At 42.2% G+C, this 19,207-nt stretch overlaps 1 protein-coding gene across 8 annotated transcripts in view; it reads left to right on the forward strand.

Moving 5' to 3' along the window:
- The window catches only part of BACH2 (BTB domain and CNC homolog 2), a 190,165-nt gene that overhangs the window by 90,577 nt on the left and 80,381 nt on the right, over positions 1-19,207 (forward strand). For all 8 annotated transcript variants that reach the window (XM_040058016.1, XM_040058013.2, XM_058419668.1 and 5 more), the window contains one exon: positions 15,765-15,915. The gene's annotated coding sequence lies outside the window, so the exon portion shown is untranslated. The remainder of the gene's footprint in view (positions 1-15,764; positions 15,916-19,207) is intronic.

A 19,207-nucleotide genomic window follows, 5' to 3' on the forward strand; every position in this document is an offset into this window, starting at 1 on the left:
CTTGGATGCACAGTGGGCACACAAAGCCTGTGGTGAGAGTGGAATGATTACAGTCTTCTGATGCCCCTGATTAGCTGTGGATAGTTTGGCTGCATCCAGATAAGCTGAAAATAGCATATTGGGCACTTCTAAAAGTTTGTGGGTTTGCAACATTTTCTCACAAAAATGTGAAGTCTTTTTCTTTCTCACTGTATGAGTTATTACACGTGAGGAAATTAGTTATTTTTTCCTTTTCAAGATCTTGAGACATTCTGTGAGGGATTCAGCCAGTGTGAATTATTTCATGAAATAGTGGTTTGACTCGTTGCACCTCCTTGCAAATAGTATAATACCAAAGAATTTTGTCTTAGAAGTGCATATTATGTACTTTACATAGAAAGATCATAAAAATTTTTAAAATATCAATTAAACCACAAGTCATGATGATAGTGAAAGAGACATTGTTTTCACCTACCGTGTCAGCTACCCTGGCAGTGAGCACATGGCTCATATTTTCCCAGTGATTCATTAGCCAAGCTAGTAAAACATCTTAGGCAGTCTGACACTGTGGCTTACTGGTAGCTGTTCTTCAGATGATTGCTCATGTCGACATGATGCATAGCAGCGTCAGAACATTCACTTTGGAACTTACCTTTTTTGTGCATCTCTTTTCTCTGGTTTTCCCACCAGATCTGCTCTGTTGCCTCACAGCAGTGCTGTTCTCATAAGCAGTTGCTGTAACTCTGTGAAGCTTTTGATGAAGCCACGGTCATGAGCACAGGGTGCACAAAGGACACAACACTGAGCACTAGGGAGAGGACGCTTAGCACTGAGAGCTAGGGAGAAGATGATGTTGGTAGGGAAGCCCACCAAACTGTGAAGGGTCAATTCTGTTCGATGTTCAGTTGTGTTGGTTTTTTAAGACAAAACAAGCAGCATCAAAAGCTTTCACAAAGCAGAAGTGTGAATCTAATGAAAAGTAGTAACTAGACAAATTTAAAAAAAAAAAAAAAAAAAAGTTAATTATAAAACCCACCAAACAAATTTCAAAGCTCCAGAAGAAGAGGTGATCTGTCAACCACCCAACTGGAACTCTTGGTCTGAATTCCGTTCCCTGCCTCAGTCACAGGTTTCATGTGTGTTCTCAGGCAACCTCCTTCATCTGCCCCATGACTGACTTCTTCATTTGTGCAGTGGAGATCATCTTCCTCACGTCCGCTGTGAGGACAAAGCCTACTGATGTTGCTGAAAGATGTGGATGTTGCAGTGGGAAGAGACCAGAGCAAAAGGGGTGTGCTTCCTCACAGGGCATAGTCACCCATACTGCTTGCATTTCTGTGTTAAAGAGTAAAGGAAATGATTTCCAGATCTCAAAAGCGTTGGTTTTTTTCTTTCCAAGTCTTTCATTTTTTTGTGGAGTTTGGCTGCCCTGTTGCAGCAGCAGGCATTTGGAATACTCCCTGTCTCTCACCTTTCTCCTCTCAGTCTGTCTGCTTATGGCTTTGAATCACACCTGTCTGCTCGATATGTGCGGCCGGCACAACCCAATGGGATCAGAAGCACAGCTTCTGTCATCTCCCAGCTTACGTGGAGATCTCCTAACATGTAAATATGGTTGTTTGTAAGAAAGAAACCGATGAGTGCTTGAGGCTGGTTGGAGGGTACCAAAAGTGACCCTAGCAGCTGAGGAAGGTGGTGCGAGGCAGTGGAATGTCACACTTAGGCGCTCCTGCCAAGGTGTGCACTGGCACAGTGTGTCTGCTTAGGATGCCTACATAGCCCACCCACCACCACTGGCCTTCAGCCCCTCTGCTCCTCCACTCAATCCCTGATAAGCAAAAATATTCATTTAAGGGGTTTTTATAAACTCTCACTCCATGGTGATGCTAATTCTGAGTAAAGAGTCAGAAATGACAAGTCACATGCCTTTTGATGTGCCCTTTTATCTCCTTTGGGTTGGTAGTCAAGCTTTTAAGTGTGAGGACTTCTCAGTACATGAAAAGCAATGTCTCATTCCTTCCAAGGCTGGTCAGCTCAGAGTCCCTTGCCATGAGAAAATACGGATGGTTTAAGATGTAGTGCTGTCGACACTAGACATCCTCTCTCTGCCTGCAGTGCTTGTCCCTTTTCCCAATGGGTGAAACTAGAAATTCAGTCTGCCTGCAGCTCTAAAAGACTAGTGCCTGAAAATGCAGCAACTGCTTAGTTGTCCATTGCTGTTTCAACCCCTCAGCCAAGCTGCAAATAATGAGTTATTGAGATAATTTAGTTTTATACAGAAGTGATCTTCATCTTGCAGATCAGGAAGGCTATTTAACGCAGTGTAATTGACTTCAGCTGTACGATTCAATGCACTTATCTAGGATTACAGTTCAATAAAATCTAATTGTGCTGAGAGCAACAGGAATTATAGAAGCACCTGGGGATTGTTTTCTGCCTTTCCCATGAACAAGGTGAGCTGAATGTCTTCTGATCATTACGGTTTGGGTTATACTGCTGCTTGATCTGCCCGTTTGGTGGGAGCAGCTTAAGGTGACGCCATTTGGCATGGGGAAGTGAAGCCAAGCAGGTGAAATTATGGGTGGCCTTCTTCAGTGAGCTCTGTGTGAGCGATGCTCTCATTTCTGTGTGCCCAGCCAGAGTCAGGCTGGGGGAACGGGAAGTAAGTGGTCTGGTTTCATTATGATGGTGATGATAATAGGATCCATGAGGTACGTGAGATTAAATGTCCTATAACATTGCAGGCCAAGTCATTCACAGAGGACAAGGCCTGAAATCAGTTCAGTGCCTAAACATCCTTTTGTCTTGCCTCACCCAGTCTAGAAATAAATAAGGGAAAACAAGTATTTATTCAGTATTTCCTCTCACTATTTAACAAGTAGGAAGCTATGTAAAGCCGATTGCTACATGGAAACGTTCACTGGCCATTGTGCTTTGGCTTTATGACTGTGCTGCAATTGTAGAGAGCCTTTTTGCCCAAGTATTTCTTAATGAGCTTTTCATCAACCACTCTGAACAAATAGGGAAGCATTAGATTTAATTTTTCACTTGCAGAGCCTCAGGGAAAAGTACAGAATTTTTAGTGGGATGAGGACACTGGCACAGGTAGTGGGTAATTGAATTCTATTCTATTTGGGATGGTGGTGGAGCAGACAGTGTGGCAAGTGTCCTTGTGACACACATGACTTGTAAACTTTATTATTCTCTTGTAGAGAGACAACCCAAAGATCAATCCTTGGTCCAAACATGAGGTTGTGTAATTAGGAGTGCTTACCTAACACCACCATGCTTATTTTCTCCATTATTTCTCCCAGTTATTAATTATCCTTTTGCAAGCAGGAAAGGAAAAATGTACTTTCAGACCAAAGTAACAGATTTGTCTGGTTCCAGTACTCTGACTTCATGAGCAATAAAATATATATAATATTGCTTGCTGCAGCACATGCTGTACTAATCATTCTCTGTGCAACTGCCTACTTTTTACATCATTTTAAACAAATGCCAGGACTGTGGGGAGTAATAAAACAAGATAATAACAGCAGAACAGGTAGGTTTCATCATACAAGTTAAAAACAAAACAAAAAAGACCTCCATTTCCAAAAGCCATGAGAACTGTAGAAAGAGACTTTTTTTGCCTGACAAAGTTAAGCTGTAATTACTTAGTGCAGAGAACGTATTTCTTACAGGAACAAGCAGTGAGAATGGATCATGCAGGATGTCCCTGAAACTGCTGCAGTCACATTTTAAGAGCAGAGAAGAGAGATTGAATAGACTTTTTTTTTTTTTTTTCTGGTTATGGAGTTGGCTTTGCTTGTGGCCTAATGATTGCTGGTTCTTTCTCCTGCTTGGGATGATTGTTAACTGGGATGGTGAGAATACTGATATTAAACTTCTGTTTTCAGGTGACATGAAACTGAAGAAGAAATTCATGTCATGCCTAAGTTTTCAGTTTGAGTTGAGCTGTCAGGGAGATCTAGACAGATATTTGAAATAGTCTTTACTGTTTTGGTTAACTTTATGAGGTGATTAAACTATTTTTCCTTTGTTTCCGATGCCTTTATTTTTTTTAATCAAGACATTCAAGAGTTGGTGCAAAATTAACTTAAAAGCAAATACAGGGGGCCCTTCAAAATTTGTCCGCTTTGCTTGCATCAAAGTATTAATGTAAGCTTGTGCAGGACCTGCTGGTATGCAGCAGCAGACGGCAAATGGTTTGTTAGTATTGGCAGTGCTCTCACAATGCCAAATACAATTCTTACGCTTGCTGGCTTGACAGTCCGAAGAGCTTTTCATTCCTATACACTTTTTTTCTGATTCCTCTGTCTTCATATTGCCAGCCTTGGACCTTACAATAGTAAAATGAAACTTCAAAGAGTTTATGAAAGGCATAGACAAAAACATATGTTATCTTAAGTCAGGCAGATGAAACCAGTGCTAAGTCCAGTCTCTTATCAAATCTGACCAAAATAGTGTTTCACCTATGTTTGGGGAGTGTGGCAGTCCATTTCTCTCTAAAATAGCTGAAGTTGATAGAAATGTTATTCAGAAAAATACAAGATTCCTCAAGATTGTTGCAAGGTTGATGATACTCATTGGATTCTGTGCTGAGCAGAGCTGTATCTATATGCTCCTGGATATTATTTCTCAAACATGTTTGAGATTTCGTCTTGTTTAGTACTGTCATGGGTTTGTTTCGTAAGTGTAGCTATGCAGTAATTTCTTACTTCAAAGAAATTGCTTGCCTGATGATTTTTTTAAAGCAGGACTTTCATTTAAATCCAATTCCACTCCATTCAAAAGAGTACAATTCTTGCAGATATGTCTGATAATAGTTTCATGTCCAACTATGTACCACAGTTAGGGAAATAAAATCTAGTGTCATCTTCAGCCAAAAGGGTAATTTCCTTTTCCCTTTTCATGCCATTTGTTTTAAGTTTTATTCTCCTCCACAGCTTTGGATTTTGTCTGTTGTCTTGTTTTAAAGTCTGCTGTTGTATTACTCTCAGTACCCGGTGTTTAGATGGGTCCTCCTCCATCTTCTCCTAAGCATACCAAGGTTCTCCGGTTCTCCTCCTATCTCATGCCTTATACGTAAGAATTAGTGGCATGATGTGTAATGCATGAGTTACTGATACACGCTGAGAGTTGTGCCTCCAGCAGTGCTGGTGATGTACTCCAGCTGCTGGTGGGTGCTCAGTCTGCAGCACCGGGCTGGATTTACTGCCAGAGAAAATACAAAAATTTGCCATCATATCAGCAACATGATTTCAGTGGAGTAGTTTAGGTCTAAGGGTAAAAGCTAATATAGACATGGCCATTAATTTCTCACCTCACCAGGGGTGTACTTCTAATTAAGACCATGCACAAACTATTGAATGTTTCCAGTACTGTCCACTTATAAATTAGTGGTCCATTTAACAGGGCTCTGCATACAGCCCCAGCTCAGACACCTGGCTGATACCCACTGATCCTGGTCCTCCTGCCACAGTAATCTCCTCTTCATTTACTTGCTAATGGAGTAGCCTGCTCTTTCTGTTACAGTCTCACATTGTTTCTCTGATTGGCTTCTTTTTCCTTTTGTTGTAACAATTTTGCTATTCCAGGGCAAATTCCCGGGCAGAAGACTCACAGTATGGTAGTCTAACATCACCCTTATCCTGGTAGTAGCAACCACCCTGTTTTGTATCACCTTTTCTTCAGAAAACACCGCTAGAGGCAGTTGCAACCTCACTTGATCTTTCCCTGTGTGGAAGATGTGAAAATACCTAATGAATCATTTTGGGGAGGTGTGACCTGTGGGATGCAGACGCGTGGGTGTGTTTATTTGTTGCATCATCAGAAGGGGCATCACTCCGTTATCCGAGTGCCCGTGTCAACAGGTGGGAAATCAGCATGCTCTGAAGTTTTACTATACCTTGATTCTTCTCTTAGCTCTCTCTTCCTGGTAGGTAGTTAATTTTGGAAACGTGCACAAAGAGGCAAAAAGCAGCATGTAAATTCCCAGGATTTCCTTTGGGGGAGAGATCCCGCAGGGGAAGGAGGGAACTCTTTTATCAATCTTTGCAGCATTTAATCCCAAGAAAGTGAAATAAAATCAGCACTTCCACTGAGAGTTGGCAGCTTATTTTTTCTGTAACAAGACCAGTTTTTAATTTCTTTGTAGTACAGTCTGATTAAGACTGTATCGAGTTGATTGAGGAGAGCAAAATCTGGTTTTGACAGATGTTTCCCATGATCTGAAGAATACCAACACTACTGCAAGAAGACAGACGGCTTGTTTACATAAGAAATCTTTTTTTTTTTTTTTTAATTAAAAAAAAACCTAACAGAAATGCGCAAACACAAAGCAATATTTGGATCAGTCATTCTGATCAAGGCAGTGTCAATTATTAGGCTGTAAAGGGAACTGATGACTCAACTTAGGCACAGCGCTGCGGCGATCTCCGATTCTCAGTTTCGTAACAGATTCTTTTCAGGAATGCTTTTCATTCATACCTGATGTTTAAATGTGTCTCTGGGATCGTTTATCACTTTGTGATGGGGATGTGAGAGACTGGTGGCAGTGTGCTCTGAGTGGTTAGGCAGAATTTGGGAGGCATTCCTGTATCTTGGTGGGATGCCCGGCGGGAGAAGGTTCTTCTGACACATCGCATTGTGCTCTCGTACCTGCGCATCGCCAGGGTTGTTACCATGGTAAATTTTATGGATAAATTCACTTCAGTAAAATTTAGAAGTACTTTGATTCAGAAAGTGAAATGTTTTGATGAGATCCCATGCTCAGTAATTCCAGCGAGTGCGCTTGTTAAAGCAGGTGAGTCAGAAATGGAAATGCAAAGCATTTCTCTGAACGGTGGCCGGAAATTAGCTTTGAAAACTGAAACGAAGCCCCAACCGCAGTTTTATCTATTTACCTAACAATTTTACATCCGTGAAAATCCCTTTGTCTTTGGGATACATTTCAATTGCTCTTTTGTAGTGCTGTTACGATCCTTAGGCTGGATAATCAACCATGTCAGGACTACATTGATGTGTCTGACTTTTATGGTTTAAAAAACTGGGTGTCCTGTTGGTGGCTTCATTGCTTCTGGTGCTGCCATCTTCTGTCACAGCTTGTGGTGGAAGTTGGTGGAAATGTAAGTCAAGATGGGATGTTGTAATATTTGAGTTAATGTAACACTGAGGAAGAAAACCAGGGGAATTGAGTTGAGTCACTCAGCTGCTTATTACCCAATGCAAAAGTTGTGTGTGTATATATATGTATGTGTGTGTGTATGTATGAATGTGTGTATACAGCACACGGGGCTATATGACTGTTCTGGCACAAAAAACTCCTTGCTTTGGGGCTGGCTGCTCCCTAGCTTAGCACAGAGAGGCTTCAGTGGTCACAAGCCCCTCTGTTTGTAGGGAGAGGGCAGAAGGGCATTGTGAGTGTTTTCATGTTAGTAGTGGTTGTCTTGCAAAAAAACCTAAAAAATATTGAGAGATAGCAACATTCTTTTCCTCATCCTGCACCTTTCTTCTCTGCTGACATCTTGGTACCTCTTGCTTATCCTTGCTGGGTGCTTCAGACTTGTAACTCAGCCTCAGACTGCATAAGAACTGACAGCTTTTCTGGCAGCTGTAGTGTGGTCTGAGGCCCATCAATGTAAGTCATGGTAGAGGAGGACAAAGTAGCAGATGTGTTTAAGGGACCTGCAATTCCCACGGCAGGGCTGGTAAAGTAGAACTTCTCTCGAAGAGAAGGCGGTTTGGTGATTTTTCATAATTACTGTTTACCTAAATAAATAAATAATGCATATTCATGGCTTTAACTAGAGTAAGTCATGTTGAAATGTTTACCTCTCCCGAGGATAGTTATTAAGGGTGGGGTGTGGGGTGCAGCAATTAATAATAAAACATTTAGATGAGATTACAGAATGCTCTGATTGGAATAGTAAACATTATGCTAGAAGTAAAAGCAAATAAACAAAGCTGTCTTGAATTAGAAAAAAATAAATTAGAATGAATTAGAAAAAATAAATACTATGCTAACTGAAGAAACATGCTGAACAGGAGCAGTTTGGGTGAAGGGGCCATGCCTTTGTAGCTCTTCAGTATCACAGGGAGGCTTCTTCAGTCTAAAAAGCATCCCTGTGGAAGAAAGCCCCTCATTTCTAGTCTGGAAAAAAGATGATACAAGTATTGACATCCACACAGATTAGTGTAGCAGATGTAACACCTGTCAGCACTGCTTTGAGGCTGGGGTCCATTGATTCTTTAACCATGCAACAGAGAGTATTTCACCTGCTTATATCAGTAGTAAATAAAACCTTCATTTGCATTGTGAACTTCCTCCCTCCTCATTTTGCTCATTCCTTTGAACAAAATTCTTTGCTCAGCTGAGAGTTTGAAATTTGGACTCTTCCTTTCATATCTTTTGGCTGTGGTTCCTTATCTGGTTAATCAGATCAAAGAGAGCCAGTGGTGTGTTCAAAGATTCTTGTGACAGCTGTGTACCATTAGGCTGAACGATTCAAAAAACCCCGTAATTGTAGTTTAGCGTAGTAAATAGAGATTGGTCTTTCAGTTTAACATACGGTAGCAGGTGAACTGAGCCTTTGACAAAAGACCTGCTGCCTTAACCCCATGCAGACAAAGTTGGTTTTCCCCCAGCCCCACCTGCCTCCAGCTGTTTTGGGCCAGCAGAGGGGTGTGATCGAGCAATGGATATGTCTGTCCTGTTGCACTAGGTTGGGGATGAAAAAAAAAAAATAGGAGATGGGCAGAAAGTAGACAGGGAGCACCAAGGTAGCCTCTGGGGACCATTAACCTCAAAGCTCCTTGTGCAGCTGGGGTGGGCTCTCTTTTCTCACTGAGCTGTCCCTCTGCAAGCTGCTGTCCTTTCTGGGCTGTTTCCTAACCTGGGCATCTTTTAGGGATGAAGGCTTCCAGACCCCTTCATCTAGACCCTTCTAAAGTAGCTTCACAAGTGCCAGGATGCTCGCTGGCAGCTAGCACAGCCGGTGTGCTGCTGTTATGTCTCCTGGACTCCCTCTCATCTAGAAACCGAAAAGCGGCTTCTCTTTGACTGGAAGTGCGGTCTGACTATTAGCTGTGGCGGAGTCTTTGCTTGTGTCAATCGCTGCTGCAAGTCCCTGGCTGTTCTCTGAAATAGAGCAAGATGCCGAGGAACAAGCACTAGCGGATGGGCTGTCTTGTTCCCAGCACAGGTGGAGGGAATGTCCCATTGACTTTGGCCCTTGTGAGGCATCCTCACAGCTGCTTTTTCTGGCTGATAAATTTCCCTCAACCACATTTAGTTTCTCACTTCAATGGATAAACCTTTTCCCTTTGCCTGCGCTGCAGGATCTGTGAGTGGTGTCTCTATCCCAGAAGACGAGGTTGCTAATGGTGGCACAAGGTGTCCTGTTGCTCCATCTCCCCTGTAGCAGAGGGATGTGGTTTTACAAACATGGTGCATTTTCCCCATTGGAAGAACCATCCTGGGCTACAGACAAGATTTCTGTGGAGCAGAAATACCCATTTCCTTCTTCAGCATTTTTTTCCTAAGGCTTTCAGGGAGTTCCAGCTGCACGCCTTCTGGCAAAGCCAGTGGCAGCCAGGGCCTCGCGCGGGGTTTTGCAGGTTGAGAATACATTGCACACACGGAGTGCACGGCACAGTAAACCCAATATCAGCTCGCAACTAATTATCTCTGTATAAAAATTCCCCTGCTCACCGTTTTGCCGTTAGAGGCTCACTGGTAAGATTTATGACTCTGGCTAAAATGAAGTACCATTTCCTTTTTCTCAGCATTACTGTGCGTGGCCTCTCTGGCTTTTCTTGATAAAAAGACCTGAGTTCACCCAAAAGGGAACATATCTTTGAACCTCTTTCCCATCACCATTCTGCCTTTCTCTTTGTATATTTTTAACAACCACTAAAGATCACCCACTGAACAGTTTCAGGTCTTTTGACTTTCCCTTGCTTGGAGTGAGGGTAGAGACAGAGAAGCTAAGAGGCAGCTCCTTCATGGGAGATGCAGCATTCGCCTACTTTCAGCCCTACCACAGTTTGTGCAAGATGTGTACGTCCATCAACGTGGGCTCCCTCTTCATAGTTTGGTGAACAGCTATTGCACCCAGGACTTGTATCAGCTAAAGGATAATTTCCTCCCTTCATGCTGTAGTGTGGGGGGACCAGCTGTACAGCTGGAGAAAAAACTGTTTCTCCTGCCCTTATGTTGCACATGTATGTCCTCATTTCACAGAAAGTTGAAAATGAGACCACTGACTGAACTTTCTGAACTTGCAAATGCATGGCTGACTTCATCCTAAATCACCTTAAAATTAGTTTGTGTGACACTGTAAGACAGTTGGGGCTTTTTTCTGAGCACAGAGGGAAAAAAGGGAGCAATGTTGAGCTGCTGCCATCTCTTCCCAGTTGCAGTTAGACGTAGTTATTTTTGTTTTAGAGCTTTGAAGAAAACCGGTAGAGATGCCAGATAAACCTTCCCAAAACAAACATTTGTGTTAATACTTAAATATTGTTCATCTTTCACAGCGTTTACTTATCTGTTTCCCACATGCTGAACCTTATGGGAAGTTTTTGTGATTGACTATGGCCTGTTCTTTTGTTCTGTATGTTAACTGTTTTCTCAATTTGCAATTTTTAAAAGAAATTAGCAATAAAAGTCTGACTATGATAATCGTTGAACACAGGAACATCTTTTTGGCACGGAAGGGGTGTGTTTTTGTGGGTCTCGTGTTGGGTCAGGAGTCCAGGAGCATTAACCCAGTGAGCTGTCTCATTTCATGATGACCTGGGAAGCATTCTTATCCGAGAGAACTAGCACTGGCTAGTCTGGTATCATTTTCCAACATGCCAGACTAAGGGACAGCAGTTTCATCCTCATCATATGAACCATCTCATTTTCTCCTGTTTGCATGTGTGTTAACCATAATTTCCAGCCCTTAAGGGGAAATAAGCTGGGTATCTGAATTTTCATCTGACACAAACTATTAGGCTGTGGCTTTTGCTGTCTATTGGTTTTACTGCATAGGACATAAATATTCAACTTGTGTCATCTGATAAGGTTGCTGAGGAGGGGGTTTTTCTCACAGAATGTATTAACTTTCCTTTCACACCTAGCCATTCTTTCGTGAGTCATAACCTCAAGATAAAATATTTTCGATGGTGGCTTTAAGTCAAGTATATTCCAATGAGAAAAACATTCAGGTTTTGCATAAAAAGATTTACAAGTTCCTGTGGCAATACTCTTGAGCTACAGCCTTATGCTTTCTCCTAGCCCTGCCTGGTTGATGTGTCATAGACCTAACTGCAACCAGAGGACAAGGAAGGATGGAAAATTCTCCCTATGCACGTTCCCCAGCTCCTCTGAAGGTTTTCTGTTTAAGCCTGGTTGGTTTTGTTAAGTGTAGCTGATGAAAATACGGTTTGCAGACTCCAGATCATGCCAGGGCAGCAGCAGCCAGTCAGCCAGCAATGGTTGTCTTGAAGGTTCTGCTGGTGACCTCAGTCGTAGTTTCTAGCTAGGGTGGTTCCTCACACCATTTTGCCATTATCCAAGGGAATAGCTCGATCTCATCTCCTCTGACTGTTGACACAGCTCACGCAGATAGGGACACACTGCAGAGCTGGTCCTCGCAGCCCTGGGATGGGTGGGTACCTCCCTGTTTGTGGTCCACACCTCCTTGGTTGTGTGGGCTTTCTGCATCCCACCTCTGGGCACTGGGTAAGAAGCTGTTGTGCCCTTCTGTCTCCTGTTTTGGCTGCCCCTGGTTAAACAGTGCACATGGAAACAAGCAGGAGTGACAGATGAGCATGTTCTTTCCCTTTGGAAAAGCTACGCAGGTTATTATGAGGAAATTAGGCACACTGAGGGTGAAGCAGACAATGTCTCTCTTGTGACATAGGTGTCGGTATCATCTTGGGTTTAATTTACAGATTTCAGGGAGAGATTATGCATTAGATGTCAGGAGCACTGCAAATGCCTTCTCAGCCTCAGGCGACCCTTGAAGCTACAAATGTTCCAATGAAGCTATTTCAACCAGGAAGAAATGACACACAAAACGTAAGGAAAATACATTTGCCAATCTGTGATAGTACTGCATGTAACAAAGCGGGATTCTTGACTTCCCTGGGATCAATTTCTGCACATATTTGTGTACATAGTATCATTGCACTGCACCAAGTGAGGCCCTGCTTCAGAAAACACCAGCTCTGTTTGCACACCTGTGCTCACCTCTCCTGGCTCGCAGGTGCCCAGCCTTCCTTAAATTTTTTTTCCTCCTGTCTACATCTGACAGAAGCTCACCAATGTGGGTCATTTTACTTAGCCCTTATTTCACCCACCGATGCTGAACATTGGGATGAACAACCCACTGTGACTTGTTGCATTTGTGTATTTGTTGCTCACATCCCTCATGGGCCACCCAGCATCTCCAGTTTTCTTGAGCACGACTACACAATTTTCTATGTCTGAAACATCTTTCATGCTAAGTGGGCTAGGACCCAGGTACATTCATCATGCCCTTCTCAGTTCACCTTTCTTGGTTCATTTGTTGCAAATGGAAGAACTTGCCAGTTGAACACTCTCTCTGTACAACAGAAATCCAGACTGGAGGCTGTTTTATTGAAGCAAGCGGTTTTTCAACTTCATGCATTCTTCTGCCAGTTAGAGTGTCTGGTGTGTCTTCCTTTACATTTGCATTCCTCAGTGCTAATTTCAGCTGCCAGGCGGTACTGGAAGCCATCAGAAAGGGGGAGAAAAAAGGTAACCTGGTTCAAAAATGTACAAGAGGTTGTTAAATAATATAAGTATTTAAAAAAAAAAAAAAAAATCAAACAGATTTACAAAGTCCAGTTGGAAGTATTGTTGTTTTTCTAGGTTTCTTTGCAAGCTGTTAAGGTGGATGCTTTTTTTTTCAAATAAATATAAGGTTTTCTTGCAGCCTCCAAGACTGCAGGAGCTGGGTCTTCAAGCTAGTGTAGGACAGTGATTTTGTGGCCTCTCATGACCCTGTTAAGTGATGGCCCACATGTGCAAGTCTGTGCTGAGAGCTGAGACCTTGATGTGAGCAAGCCTCGGAGCAGAAAGTACATCTTACCCTGCCTAAGATCCAGCTCTCCCCAGTGCTGTAAATCAGCCTGTTAAACTGCTGAAATTCCTCTTCTGTAGATGCACTGTTGGCTCTTCGTATGAACTCAGTTTACATGTATTCCTGTAAGTTTGCAGCTATAGTAACAGCTTTGCCTTTAATAATTTGCCTGTTTCAGGAAAAGTCTCATGTCGAATGGAAAGCATGAAGAAGCCCTCGTGCTGAGCATAGGCAGGGGTTAAGTTTCATTCTACCCTAAGCTGACCCCTGGGCAGAGAGATTCCTGCTTTAGTCTTTTAGATCATGTGTAAAACCTGATGCTGGCTGGATCATCCCGCATAGGGCAAGAATATCTGGGCAACATGGGGAGAGGTATGGAGTGAGACATTTGCAGAAGGGAATGAAATGTTTGGGATGCAGCCTCATTCTTCCTACAGCAGTGAACATCAATCAGACCTTCTCAGAAAAGCTTCAGAGGTGCTGAAAGTCTTCTTTCCCACTCCCCCTGCCCCTTTTTTTTCTTGTTTCCCTCTTCCCAGCTTCTGTATATTTTCTTTTTCTTCTGATACGCTGTGGCATGTGCAGTTTTTGCTCAGGAAACTAACTTATCATTGAAAGCACAGAGACTTCCCTGGTTTTAGTCCTTTGGCCATTGAGTAAGCAACAGTTATTTTTGTTCAACCAGTGATTTATGACTGAACAGATTTAGAGTTTATATTTTTAGGTTTATAGGCAATTTTGATAAAGTATATTTGTGACCATAAATATTTGGTACTCTTGCAGTCTGTCAGTGAATGTTGTGCCCAATTGGAGAAAACTATATAAACCAAAGAGACACAGCCTTGTGATTCTTTTCAAGTACCTAATTAGGTAATCCTTAAAGGTAGCAAGGGCTTGAGCATCTAGGAGGGTGCCATCCAGGGGAAATAACCTGCTTTTCATAAGTGAACCAATTCTCCTCAAGACTTGGAGTAAAATGCAGTAGGATCACTACTCAGAAAATATTTAACTTTTTTTTTACCAGGATCAGCATACTTAGAAAAATAACCACCAAATCTCTCTCATTTGCACCACATTTTGGGTTTTGGGGTTTTTTTCCCCCACTTTTTTATGGCATCATAAACAGGCATTAGTCAGAAATCTCTTGAGCAGACATCTCTTGAGAAACAAGAATTTTTTTTCTGAAGACTTAATTTTGCAAGTTTTTTTAAAAATAAGAGCAGTTTCTTAGAAAATCTAAACTTTAGGGGTTTATTTTCCTCTTCCTCGCCTCCCCCTTTATCTAGCTTTAACTTGTGGTGATTCTGCAGACGCAGCCTTTGCAGTGATCCTGTGAAGACAGATACATGCCACTGTTCGTACTGCTGCTGTCCCCTTCTGTTCAAAAGAAAACCATCTTCCTTTCCACTCCCAGTTGCCAACTTCACTCAAGTAAATAGTAGTTAAGCATTCCAATGTTTTTTCCAGGAAAGCAGTAAAGTGTTGGGCACTGGCAACTTGAAAACCTCAACTTGAGAATCCCTGTAGCTTAAAGCTAATTACTTCTCCTTCCACAAGTATTTCCTCCCCAGCCACTTCACAGCATGACCGCTTCCTCGATAGATGGGGGAAGCCTTTTCTGGAGTCTAGGATCGGGATTGTGCACCCTGTGGGATCTGGGCTGTGTTGTGATGTTGGGACTTGGCTGCTGGGTGTTTCACCCTCCTCTCCAGCCCTCTGGCCCCAGCCTTGCTCTCACCAGCTTTCCCCATCCCAGAATTCCTCCCCTCTAGTGCCTGAGCCCTGAGCCCCTTGCACAGAGGTGACAGCACAGTGAATTTTCTGTGGGCAGATGAACATTTCATTCTCTCTCCGGTTTTCTTTTGACATGGACTGGTGTGGCAGATAGCTTTGCTTTGGGGTGGCTGCAGGATTATGACACACATCACAGCAACTCAGGCGTACCAAATTACACTGATGGTGTTTCTTCTCTGAAGCTCCCCAGAGTAAAGAAGAAACAAAGAACAAATTTTGTGTTCCTAACTTAAATTCTTTAATAAAATCAATGCAAAGCTTTGACAAAAGCCAGTAGTAGTTATTATTTGAAGCCTACTAGATAAATTTGCTGGGTTTGTTCTAACTCCTTTCTGGTGTGATGTGCAGTTTCATAGGAACACAGGGTGATTTAGGTAGAACTTTAAAGCTAATGTGGTTCCAGCCTGTCTGCCATGGGCAGGGACAGCTCTCTCTAGACCAGGTTGCTCAAAGCCCCATCTAACCTTTGCCTAGAACACTTCCAGGGGTGGAGCATCCGCAGGTTCTCTGTGCAACCTGCTCCAGTGCCTCATCACCATCACAGTAAAGAATTTCTTAGTATGAATGCGTAACAATGCACATACCTTTGGTGTGATCTGGTAGAATAATCACAGAAACGTTAGTTTATCTGTTCGGCAATTTTCAGGGGCCTCATACTACATGAATGTAAAGAAAACGTGGTCTTTGTAAGAAAGTATCTACAGCTTTGAGGAAGTGTGAAATGGACATAAAGTAATTGTCTTGTTTGGCATAAAGACCTTCTATTTTTTAAAAAAAGGTGCCCCAATGTGTTTTTTAGAATCAGAAGGAAAAAACGAAGAGGTGTTTTTGAAGATTCAGTGCTTGATTTTTTTTTTTTTTTTTTTAATTCTTGCCTTTTTTTTATTTTAGGTTGCTCCAACTGAGTTGCCAGAAGACTGCCGTACAGAACTTTGGAGGGTCACTTCTTAATGGATTGCTGCAGCCTCTTAATTTCTCCATTGATCCTGTTTCCTGCATCGTGAGAACATTTTAGCCAGCACAGAACCTAGAAAAGTTACATGTAAGTCATGATTCCAATTCCTTTCTATTTAAAGAAAAAAAGAAAGAAAAAAGGAAAAAAATAAGATCTTGAGAAGGCAAGGTAGAGGCAGTAAATATCACACTTTAGAAAAACACTGTAAAAGCTGTAATTCAACTGCAAACATTAGGTGGTGAATAAATTGTTATTGAAGTAGTTACTTGCTTTTTTAACTTAAATAGTGATAGTCATTTTGACGGCTTTTTTAAGTGTTCTGCTGCTACGGTAAACCATAGCGAGAAGTACTTAAAATAGCTCTGTTCGCCCCATTGCTCTAACTACGCTTTGTTTTTCTCTGCAATGGGCTGTGTGTGTGTGCACTTACCTTGGTGTGCTCTGCCAAAGCTGCACGTGTTCCGTGTGAGTTTGGAGGCCATCATTTGCCCAGCAGGACTGCAGGCACCCTTCTGTTTCTCCCATGATAAAATCCATATATCCTCTTGGGTTCCTGGAGTATTTCCCTTGGAGGAGCCCTGGTGCAGCTTCATCCTCCAGCCTGCTGCCCCAAAAGGCTCCATAAGCATCAGAGGTATCTTCATTGCTACCTCCAGCTTCTTCAGGTGGAATTAAGTGCTCCACCTGACTGTTGGGTAGAGAGAGTTGTGGATAAATCTACTAGGGATGGGTTGAGGAGACTGCAGATCCCTTCCGAACTTCTCAGCCAGGATAATAGTCCCCACTGTTTGTTGTACTTTGATATTTCACCCAAGATGGGGAGCAGCTTATGGTCCTGTGCATGTATTTCATCCCTGCTCCCACAATGACTGAGTCTTCCTCTGAAACATTCCATAGCACAGCCGGGCATAGAATCAGTGGGGAGAAATTGGTTTGACCCTTTGCAGTTTGTCTAAGGTAGAAGAAGCTTCTGGACCACTATAAGGATGGCATGGATGTGATGGTCTGTGCCCTGTGGAGGATGGGACATCCCAGAGCCATCGAGTTTGGGAAAAGGCTTGAGCACAACTTAATTTCATTAATTTTTAAAACAAAACCAAAACCCTTTGTGGTTAAGAGGTTTTTATCTTTGGGATGGTGGTATAGAGCAGCTTGGCAAAAAAAGCTAATACAAAATTGTGGTTCACAGTGTGGCACTGTGCATATTACAGCCCTTGTTTGTTCACTGCAGTAACAAATGCATATGATGCAGTTTAGTCAGAACAGGTCAGTGAAGCAGACCACACCTTACTGGTCAGTTTTTCTTGAATACTTACTGATACCATTTTTAATCTTAGAAACTGATCTGTAATACTACTTCTAAAAATGAGTGTTTTGGACCAAAGAATTTACATTAGAAATATACCTGTATTTGAAGTACTTTATTTGCTTATGTGACACTAGAAGATTTATTTACAACAAGAAAAGTCTACTGCGAAAGGAGGATAGTGTTCTGTTAATGTGTATGGAAATTCAGTTTGTAAAGAGAGGAATTTTTTTTTTTTCTGGTTTGAGTATCAGCAAAAACAATAGTGAAGTCGTAGGCAGTGGAGAAAGTCTGGGTAGCAACAGAATTCACTGTCAAAGAGGCCTTGCAAGGTGGGAGTTTGATTTTGTTTTCCAAAAAAGGGAGAGTGTTGCCGTTTCCTTGAGGGTCTGGCATTCTCTGGTGCAGTTATTAATTAAATTCTCCTTAGCAGGAATCACTAACTACAGAAAAATTTTGGATCTGGCTTGAAATTTGTTTTTAGTGCTTGTCTTGAGGGAAGAAGACTTGAAAATAGGAGCTGTAACAGCCAGGCAGGCAGAAAAAGCTGGTTTTTCATTAGTCCTACTTAGCACTATTCCCATGAGGTTTGGAAGCCTTATTCACAATTTTTTGCAGGCTTTTCTCTTGATGTTTGAAAAGCTTATCATTAGGCATCTTGCAAATTCACTATTAAAAACACTTCAAGAGGAACTAACTTCAAAAATACCACCCTTGTTGGGGGACTTGAAAAAGCAGACAGAAATGGGAAAGAAAAACCCTCTCTCCTTCCAAGAAGCACATAGGAAGTTTCATCTTGCTTTTTGTTTTGCTGAGAATAATCAGATGTCTCCTCTTCAAGGAACAAAATCAGGTCTGAGGACCAAATGAACTTGTAAACCAGAGTGAGGGTATAGGAGCCGTCATCAAATATGTGCCTTTCCTTTTCTTTTCTTTCTTCTTTCTCTTTTAACTGTGGTTATGTGCTTGAGCTATGCATCATTTTAAAACATGGTGTGTACTCTAGCTCCTCGAAGACCAATGCATCGCCTCACAGACTGTTGGCTGGGGTTGCACCAGGTCATGTATGCAGATCCACGCCGGCACAGGTAGACATGAGGGCAAGCTGCCCGTGCTTATTTGATTTCTCAGTGTTTCCCACTGTCTGGCTGTTTTTGATGATAGACTCTGCTTGTAGCAATTACCTCATTATAGCAATTTCCATAGAAAGAAGTGGACTTTCACTTGTTATGATTAGCCCTGCTGGAAAAAGCGGTTGCACAAGGTTGACCCAGCTGTAACAACTGTGTTCTTGTCACTTTTCCCAGGGTGCAATGAGAGAAACAAGTCTGCCTTTCCCCCTCCCTATTGTTTTGTTTCTATAATACTACTAAGGTGCTGACTGATAAAATCTCCATAAAACTAGTTCTTACTAATGTGTGAGTTCAAAGCAGAATGTCACTTGCTTGTTCCTAGGGAGCATATTGCAAAACCATGTTACGGTGCATAGGCCAAACTAGTAAAGAAGAGCCCATTTCTCCAGGTTCTCTGGGAATTAATCCTGGGTAGGTTAGACTGAGTGTATTGTAATGTGGGAATAAGCAGTCAGGGAGAAGCTGTGCTCTCTGCTGAGAGGCTCTCTCCATGTTATCCCAAACAGTCGCGAGTGATTGTACAGAGCTGTGTCTTGGAGCAGCTGCTGGGGCGGGGCTGCTGGCATCCTGGTGGAGGCAGGTGACTATTCCTAGCAGTGTCCATACTCTGCGCACATTTCTCATTTTGTTTTAGCCCTGTGTGTTCTCCTTTAAAAAGAAGCAAAAACGACATCCTAATCAATGTCCTTCTGCATCTCATAAAAAGACCAGATTTGTACTGTTTATCCAATGTTGTGAATTCAGCAAGGGCCTATAAATGGTTTACACAGGGTGAAAAAACACGGCAACCAAAACTCTGAAAGTTCTGCACAGAAATTACATATTTGATAGGTATGAGTTCTTCAGAGTATTAAAAAAAAAATCAGAAAGATTTCTTGAAGTCTATCCTATGCCCATCTCTAGGGAGATGTAAATAATGTAAAATTCTAAATATGCAGAT

The sequence above is a fragment of the Hirundo rustica genome, chromosome 3 (assembly GCF_015227805.2).
Source record: "Hirundo rustica isolate bHirRus1 chromosome 3, bHirRus1.pri.v3, whole genome shotgun sequence".
In the NCBI taxonomy this organism is placed as follows: Eukaryota; Metazoa; Chordata; class Aves; order Passeriformes; family Hirundinidae; genus Hirundo; species Hirundo rustica.